Raw genomic sequence first — 10,214 nt, forward strand, 5'->3', positions numbered from 1 at the left:
TCAAAGTTTTGGAGGCTGGAAAATTCAAGATCAAGTTTCCGGCAGGGTTCAGTGTCTGGTGAGAGCCCTCTTTCTGTCTTGCAGATGGCCACCTTCTTGCTGAGTCCTCACATGGCACAGAGAGAGAGAGAGAGAGATGGAGAGAGATGAGATCGATCTCTGGTGCTTCTTCATTTTTTATAAGGACATCAGTTCTATCAGATTAGAGCTCCACCCTTATGACCTCATTTGACCTTTATCACCTCCTTAAAGGCCTTACCTCCAATAGAGTCTCATGGTGGGGGGTGGGGCGGCTAGGGTTAAACATATGACTTTAGAGGGACACAGTTCATTCCATAGCAAAGACTGCTTGCCATGAGGCACAGACTGTTTAGAGACAGAATAAAATAGAGAAAACCAGGCTAGAAAATGATTCTCCATTCCTTCCATTCCATTCCAGTGTCTGGATATTGCAATTACAAATGGAAGCAAGAGCTTTCAGGCCTCATTAAATAAATCTTGGTTATACGGTCATGATTAAGATCAAAGGAACCAAAAAGCTGATTGGAAACTCAGAGGCTCAACTCTTTGTCCCCAGTGCCAGAGGTAGTTGATGCTTCCAAATCCTGGGGGACTTCTGGAGTGGGTGGATTGTCACAATAATTCAGCATGGCATAAAAGTCAAATATGTTCTTCAAAAATTGACATGTAAAAAAAAAAAAATTGACATGTGCCATTGGCAGTCTAGAACTCAACAGTAGCAAGCCTAAACTTAATCAACAGTACATTGGAGAATACAGATAGTAGGAATTATATTAGAAATTTAAGGCCAAGTACAAAAAAAACCAAAAGGTTGCATCTGAAAACTACTTGTTAAGTCAGAATAGAAAGTCTACTCTTAAAAAAGAAATGGTTCTGACTTCCAGTTTTAGGTCTGACACGTAAAGAGCTTCGAAGTACTCACAAGAAGAGAGCTTTGGACTTCTCTGGCAGCATAGTGGTTAAGAATATGCCGGCCAATGCAGGAGACACACGTTCAATCCCTAGTCCGAGAAGATCCCACATGCCACAGAACAACTAAGCCCGTGCACCACAACTACTGAAGCCTGTGCGCCTAGAGCCCGTGCTTCGCAACAAGAGAAGCCACCGCAATGAGAAGCCCATGCACTGCAAGGAAGAGTAGCCCCCGCTTGCCTCAACTAGAGAAAGCCCATGCACAGCAATGAAGACCCAACACAGCCAAAAATAAATAAATAAATAAATTTATTTTAAAAAAAAGAGAGAGAGCTTTCCTCAAGGTAAAAATCAACAATTCTTATATTCATCAGAGAATGGAACTCATAGGGAAACTCCTGCCCTCCAAACTAGAGAGACAAACAGAGAGAGAAAGCAAGAACACCAGAGGAAATTTTAGCCTCTGACACCACAATTGCAACAAAAAGTATACACAGCCTACCTCCTAGTCAGATAAATTTAAACCTCACACTACCTCAGTTCCTTTTACCCAATACATCATGTTTGGCAATTAAAAAAATCACAAGTCATACTAAAAGACAAAAAACCCACTCTGAATGAACAAAGGAAGAATCAGAACCAGACTCAGATATGGCAGACTCAGATATGGCAGAACCAGACTCAGATATGGAATTATCAGACTGAGAATTTAAAATAGCTACGATTAATATGCTAAGCATTCTCAGGGAAAAAGTAGATAAATGCAAGAAAAGGTAGGTAATGTAAGAGATGAAAACTTTAAGAAAGAATCAAAAGAAAATGCTAGAAATCAAAAACACTGTAACAGAAATGATGAATGTATTTGATGGTTTCACTCATAAAGGAAAGAATCAGTGAACTTGAAGATAGATCAATAGAAACTTCCAAAACTGAAATACAAAAGGAAAAAAAAATGAATGAAAAAGACTGAACAGAATATTCAAGAACTGTGGGACAATTACAAAAGGTGTATATACATGTAATATCAATACCAAAAGGAGAAGAAAGAAAGGAACAGAAGAAATATTTGAAGTTTTAAAGGCTAAGAATATAAAGCAGAAACTAACACACCATTGTAAAGTAATTATACTCCAATAAAGATGTTTAAATAAATAAATAAATAAATAAATAAATACATGCATGCATGCTGAGAATTTTCCAAAAATGAACGACAGACACCAAACCATACATCCAGGAAGCTCAGAGCACAACAAACACGATAAATGCCAAAAATTTGATATCTAGGCATATCATATTCAAACTGCAGAAAGTCAAAGACAAACAGAAAATGTTGAAAGAAGCCAGAGAAAATAATGTCTTACCAACAGAGGAATAAGAACAATTAAATCGAACTTATCTTCAGAAACCATCCAAGCAAAAAGAGAATAAAGTAAAATATTTAAAGTATTGCTGACTGTGAGGGTGGCAGAGAGGGGGAAGCTAATTGTGGTGATGGGAGACGAGGACACAGTGACTGGCTTCCTGCTGGGTGGCATAGGGGAGCTTAACAAGAACCGCCACCCTGATTTCCTGGTGGTGGAGAAGGATACTACCGTCAATGAGACCGAAGACACCTTCCGGTGGTTTCTAAATCAGGAGGACATCGGCATCATCCTCATCAACCAGTACATCGCAGAGAGGTGAGGCATGCGCTCGATGCCCACCAGTGCTTCTTTCCAGCGGTACTGGAGATCCCATCCAAGGAGCACCCCAATGATGCTGCCAAGGACCCCATCCTGTGCAGGGCCAGGGGCATGTTCATGGCCCACGACCTGCGCTAGGGGACTCCCCACAGTCATGCAGCCTCTCCCCAGGCTTGCCATCAGCCCTTCTCTAAGATTTGAGCCTCTGAGTTCCAATTCCCTGCCCCTTCCCACTCCACTGAGAGGCTTGGTGAGGTGCTTCCAGGTTGCTGGAGCTCTGCCATTGAAATCAAGGCTGGTTAGGGTTAAAACAAAAAAAGAAAAAGAGAGGAGACACAGATTATTGGTATCAGAAATGAAAGAGGAACCAGCTCTACTAATCCCATGGACAGTAAAATGATAATAAAAGAATACAGTAGACCCTTGAACAACACAGGTTTGAACTACAGAAGTCCATTTATACACAGGGTTTTTTTTTTCAATAAATACTACAACACTACATGATCCACAGTTGGTTGAGTCCTTGGATGCAGAACCCTGGATACGGAGGGCCTACTATAAAGTTATGCATGGATTTTTTACTGCACAAGGAGTCTGTGCCCCTAACCACCACATTGTTTAAGCGTCAACTGTATTTTGAACTCTACACCCACAAATCTGATAAAAGGTGAAATGGACCAATTCTTTGAAAGACACAGTCTACCAAAACTCACACAAGGGGAAATAGGCAATCTGAGTAGACTTACAACTATTAAAGAAATTGAAATCAATAATTAATAACCTTCCAAAATAGCAAGGACCAGGCCCAAATGGTTTCACTATTGAATTTCACCAAACATCTAAGAAACAAATGATACCAATTCTCTACAATCTGTTCCAAAAAATAGATGCACAGTGAACACCTCGTAACTCATTTTATGAGGTCAGCATTATCTAATACCAAAACCAGGCAAAGACATTACAAGAAAGGAAAACTACCAATCAATATCTCTCATGAACATAGATTCAAAAATCCTCGGCAAAATATTAGGAAATAAAATCCAACGATGTATAAAAAGGATTATACACAACAACCAAATGTGTATTCCAGGTATCCAAGGGTAGTTCAAAATTTTAAAGTCAATTAATGTAATTCATTACATCAACAGGCTGAAGCAGAAAAATCACACGATCATATTAGTAGATGCAATAAGAACATTCAACAAGATACAACACCCTTTCATGATAAACTCTCAGTAAACTAGAAATAGAGGGGAAATTTTTTCAACTTGATAAAGAACATCTTCAAAAAGACTACAATTAATATCATAATGGTGAAAAACTAGATGCTTTCCCCCCTAAGATGGGGAACAAGGCAAGGACGTCCCTTCTCACTACTCTTTATCAAAATTGTACAGTACAATTATAAATTGTACTGTAAGCCCTATGTAATGTAATAAAAAAAGACAAGAAAAGGAAGGAAAATGTGTACAGATTGAGAAGAGGGAGTAAAACTGTCTTTGTTTGCAGGTGATGTTATGGTCTATATAGAAAAATCTCAAAAAATTGACCAAAAAACCCCTTCTGGAACTAATAAGCAATTATTGCACAGATGCAGGATTCAAGGTTAATATATGAAAGTCTATTGTTTCCTATATATCGGCAGCGAACATTTGGAATTTGAGTATAAAAAGTAAAATACCATTTACATTAGAAGCAAAAAGTTAAAATACTTAGGTATGAATCTAACAAAATTTTATAAGATCTATATGAGGAAAACTACAAAACTGATGAAAGAAATCAAAGATCTAAATAAATGGAGAGATATTCCATGTTCTTGGGTAGGAAGACTCGATATTGTTGAGATGTTAGTCATTCCTAACATAATCTATAGATTCAACACAATCCCAATGAAAATCCCAGAAGTTTACTTTGTGGATACCAACAAACTGGTTCTAAAGTTTATATGGAAAGGCAAAAGTTCCAGAATAACCAATTCAACATTGTAAAGGAACACAGTTGGGGGACTGGCAGTACTCTAGTTCAAGACTTACTCTAAAGCCACAGTAATCATGACACTGTGGTGTTAAAAGAATAGACAAATCAGTTTAACAGACCAAAAACCCCAGAAATAAACCCACACAAATATGAGCAACTAATTGTTGACAAAGGAGCAAAGGCAATCCAGTGGAAAAGGATAGTCTTTTCAACAAACGGGGCTTAACAACTGCCATTCATATTCAAGAAAATGAATCTAGACACTGACCTTATATCTTTTATGAAAATTGACTCAAAATCAATCATAGACCAAAATGTAAAATGCAAAAATATAAAACTTATAAAAATATAAAAAGATAACAGAAGAGAAAATCTAGGTGACCTTGTGTTTGACAATGAGTTTTTAGATACAATACTAAAAGCATGCTCCATGAAAGAAAAAATAGCTAGGTTGGACGTCATTGAAGTGAAAAACTTCTGCTCTGCAAAAGACACTCTGTTAAGAGAATGCAAAGACAAGGCACAGCCAGGGAGAAAATATTTGCAAAAGCACATCTGATAGAGGACTTGTATCCAAAACATATAAAGAACCCTTAAACCTCAACAACAACAACAACAAAATGAACAACCCAATTTAAAAGCTGGCAAAAGATCTAATCAGCTTACCAAAGCAGACATACAGACGGCAAATATGGCACATATGAAAAGATGCTGCACATCATACGTCATTAGAGAATTGTAAATTAAAACATCAATAAGATACTACTACACACCTATTAGGATGGCCAAAATCCAAAACTCTGACAACATCAAATGCTGGTGAGGATATGGAGCAACAGTTCTCATTCATTGCTGGTGGAGATATAAAATGGTACAGCCACTTTGGAAGATAGTTTGGAAATTTCTTACAAAGCTAAACATAGTCTTGCCATATTTTAGCATTCGTGCTCTTTGGGATTTATCCAAATGCATTGAAAATTATGTTCACATAAAAACCTACACAGGAATGTTTATAGAAGATTTATTTGTAAATGTCAAAGTTGGAAGGAACCAAGATGTCTTTCAGTAGGTGAATGGATAAACAAATTGTGATGCAGTCATGCAATAGAATATTATTCTGTGATAACAAGAAATGAGGTATCAAGCCATGAAAAAAAAAATGGCAGAAACAAGCATAGTGTTACCTGAAAGAAGCCAATCTGAGGGAATTTCCTGGTGGTCCAGTGGTTAAGACTCCGTGCTTCCATTGCAGGGAGTCCAGGTTCAATCCCTGGTCGGGGAAGTAATCCCGCAAGCCATGCAGCGCAGCCAAAAAAAAACAAAACAAAACAGAAGAAGCCAATCTGAAAAGGCTATATACCGTATAATTCCACCTGCAGTTAAGTCCCCTACATATGAACAAGTTCCATTCCGAGAGCACGTTGTAAGTCCAGTTTGTTCCTAAGTCCAACAAAGTTGGCCTAGGTACCCAACTAACACAATCGGCTGTACAGTACTGTACTGTAATAGGTTTATAATACGTTTGCATCTTTGAAAGTTCGCAACTTGAAGGTTCGTATGTAGGGGACTTACTGTATATGACATTTTGGAAAAGGCAAAACTATGGAAACAAAAAGATCAGTGGTTGCCAGGTGTTGAAGAAAGGGGGAAGGAGGAATCGTTGGAGCATAGGGAATTTTTTAGAGCAGTGAAACGCTTCTGTATCAGAGAGAGAGAGGAAGGAGAGGAAGGGTGGGAGGGAGGGAGGGAGGGAGGAAGGAGAAACAATTTGTATAGATCAGCATTTTCTAATAGCATTTTCTACATTAATGGACATGTTCTATATCTGTGCTGTCCAATATGAGAGCCACATGTGACTACTGAACACTCGAAATGTGGATAGTGCAGCTAAAGAACTGAATTTTAAATTTTATTTAATTTTTATTCATTTAAATTTAAATAGTCACATGTGGCTAATGGGTACTGTATTGAACAGCACAAGTATATATACTTTTCTCAACTGAGAAAATTCAGTGTTGAAAAACATCTGTTGGGTAAGTCATTTTTGAGAGTCTACTACACTTAAAATACTAACTTTAAATATTCTGCATATTAAAAGAAGTAAAATCTGTGCTCCTCCTCCTGGAAATTTATTTGAGGGGAAATGCATGAACAATTAAGTAACAACTGAAATGTGACCTATGAAATGTAACCTCTACAGATAACCTACAGACACTACTTTAAACTGTAAGTGTGAGGATATAAAGAAACTTAATTATAAGGATAGAAGTGAAAAGAGGTTAATAAATAAATGAAGTCTTTAAAAGGAATGGAAAAAGAATATTATATGTGACCTAAAACCTGTTTTTATTCTCACCTACCAAAAAATTCTAAATATTAATAGTGCACTAGGAGGGTTTCAAGTAACATTTTGAGACATTCTTATTTTATTCATCCTGTCACAATTTGGACAGTTTGAGGCCTGTATTTTAATAAATGTCCACAGCTAGCTTAAAAATGTTCATTACTGGAGGAAAACTCAGCAGTTGAATATGATCACCAAAAATTTTCAGAGAAGTTCCAGAATATCTATAGACTTCCCATTAATATGTTAAAATTTAAATGAAAAACACCTTATCTTCTGGGAAAATCTTAATTTCTAAAAGTTTAACACTTCTTAACGAAGTGCTAACAAGATATCAGTGTGGGTAACAGTGTGGCTCCAAAGTCAGCTTCTCATCAGAATCACTAGAGGCTAAAAAAAATGGTTCTGAAGAACCTAGGGGCAGGACAGGAATAAAGACGCAGACATAGAGAATGGACTTGAGGACACAGGAATGGGGAAGGGTAAGCTAAGACAAAGTGAGAGAGTGGCATGGACATATATACACTACCAAATATAAAATAGATAGCTAGTGGGAAGCAGCTGCTTAGCACAGAGAGATCAGCTCGGTGCTTTGTGTCCACCTAGAGGGGTGGGATAGGGAGGGTGGGAGGGAGACGCAAGAGGGAGGAGATATGGGGATATATGTATAGGTATAGCTGATTCACTTTGTTATACAGCAGAAACTAACACACCATTGTAAAGCAATTCTACCCCAATAAAGATGTTAAAAAAATAAAAAATAAAAATTTTAATTCTCTGTGAAGAAAAAAAACAAAAAATCTCGATTCCAAGGCTGCTCTTGGGTTACAGTGGGCCTAGAAATCTGTATTCTCAGTAACTCCCCAAGTGATTTCAATTATGGGGGGTATGGTACCCATTCTTTTTAAGAGCTCACAATTTCTGTTGCCCATTGCTTTGCCTCAACTAATGCTGAGAGACTGGAAAGAACCCACCGCTTCCCCAGTATCCTGTCATTTTGTTTACTTCCAGTGTTCCTGTTTCCTATCCCACTCGCTGCAACACACACAAATCCACTTTCCCCCTACATCACTTGTGTGACTCTCAGCAGCATGATTGTGCATTCTAGATATGTGAATGGACTCTGAATTTAACAAAGATCTCCTTTAATTTAAACAGAGCTCTAATTTAAAACAGTGCTCCTTTAATTTCAGCACTTATTCATTTGTAATATCTTTGTACCTTTTATTTATCATTTGATATTGATCTGGATTTTGAATACTTAGTGTTTTTTTGTCATTACTCTTAGTGTGGAGTCCATTTTGTTCTTTAAATAGCTTACCTATGTCTTCACCTTCTGTGGAGTACTGAAAGCCAGGGAAGTCTTGGTTCTATCAATTTGGACTTGGATGCACATTTGATAAAATCCAGAACTTAAGGCCCCATCTCTTTAGATCACAGACACTTGATCTAGACTTCTAGCTTTCAGTCGCAAATGTCACATTAAATCCAACTCATTAAATAAATATCTAACAAATGTAGGCCACTTGGTCATTGAGTGTTTAGTAGATATTAAAGTCTGGAGAAAAATTACATTCTACATTCTACACGTCAATCGCCGACAAAGCCTGAAATTCAAATCCTGACGGTGGATTTTCGTTTCCCTTTATTCTTGCTCTCTGAATATCCTATGCAATTTTTAAGCTATTTTCTCTGTAGGGTTCTTCTTTTAAAAGAAAAATCACTGGCAGTGGCTTAAGCAAAGCCCTGCAGTAATCAAAGCAGTATATAGTCATTCGATGAAGAAAAGTAGGGAGGAATAATTTAAAGAGCAGCATTCTTTTCTTGGGGCTGAGTTTCTTTACCCATCTGCAAGCTGAAAAGAACTAACTAGGTGGTAGGAGTCTGCCATTGTTCACTAGGTGGTTTGCGTATGCCAAGCTGAGATTTTTTCGGAGTCTTCCAAAATTGCCTAATAACAAATAGAAAGAATAGTTTGATAACAGCAGATGTCTCTGAGTAGTGGAGATTATATTGTTATTGTTGTTTTTCTTTGTGCTGTTCCTACTTCCCTCCCTCTCTATAACGATCACTTTAAACATTAAACATTAATATTTTTGAATAGATTTTTACAATGAAATGGAAAAACCAGTTAGAAGAAACATAAGAATGATTTTCTAAAACTAAACTGGAATTTTGAAAAACTGATAATCCTCTTAAACATTGATTGAGATGTTTTTATTTTGACCTGGGTTTCTTGCTCTATAATGAAAGAATGGTATATGGTAGCACATAATTATAAAACTTGAAGTTGTCTCCCAATATCAATGGATACTCTAAAGGTGTGTTTTCAAATGAAAAGATTTTTAGTAAAGTCACAAAGCCCTGTTACAGTTCCCTGATGAATAATTTTATAATATTTAAAAATCATATACATATCCAAATATCATAGAGGGAAATATTTAAGTACTAAAATCCCATTGAAGAGGCATTGCTAAAATATATGCCGGAGGCACAGGTTTCAGAAATGGTTATATTTAATATCTTTATTAATTAGCTAGTACATGACTAAAACAGTATTTTAACGACAGTCATGAGTTTTGTTCCACTGAGAGATGAAGACACTAATGAATACTAAAATTACCCAGGAGATGCACTAATATAGCTCTAAATATGTTACTTATATGCTGTTTTTTTTTAAATGTCAGCTATCTTGAGCCACCATCTTGTTTCTCTTTTATTTGAAATCCTTTGGAATACAGCATTTAAGAAAGTAACTTGATCAGATCAACATACTTCTAATTATCTGTATACCCTAAGTCCAAATCACAAGATAAAGGCTGGGTTTGCATTGTAGCTTTGCCTAGGAAATTGCTTTAGTTTTTAAATTTATTTGAACTGTAAAGAGGAAAATGGATGTGTGTTTTTAGCTGTACTCCTTTAGACTTCTGCAGGCATCTCTGGGTCATTGCTCTGAGCCCCTGTCTCTATTCCCTGCCTTTGTCTTTCCCAGATCAACTATGTGTGTCTTCTGCAGGAACATGGCCTGCGCCAGTTTCTGAACTAAACATTGTAAGAATAGCAGAAAGAATACCAATAACCTCAAACCTAACATCTGGAGAAGTCCAGAATCAGGTCTTTTGAAAGACACAGTACCCTGTACCACTTGGATGAATTTCAGGCACTTGTGTAGCTTATTACCATGTTCCCTTGCCACTTCCACTATGTAAAGCCAGTTTATAAGATAGAATTTCTCCCTTGTGGTTTCCAAACATTCCCATTCTCCACTGAGCCTGAAT

At 37.1% G+C, this 10,214-nt stretch overlaps 1 pseudogene; it reads left to right on the forward strand.

The window, feature by feature from the left end:
* The first annotated feature begins 512 nt into the window (after window positions 1-512).
* On the forward strand, window positions 513-2,753 carry LOC132357930 (V-type proton ATPase subunit F-like; annotated as a pseudogene).
* The last annotated feature ends 7,461 nt before the right edge of the window (window positions 2,754-10,214 follow it).

This window comes from Balaenoptera ricei, chromosome X (assembly GCF_028023285.1).
Source record: "Balaenoptera ricei isolate mBalRic1 chromosome X, mBalRic1.hap2, whole genome shotgun sequence".
Taxonomy (NCBI): Eukaryota; Metazoa; Chordata; class Mammalia; order Artiodactyla; family Balaenopteridae; genus Balaenoptera; species Balaenoptera ricei.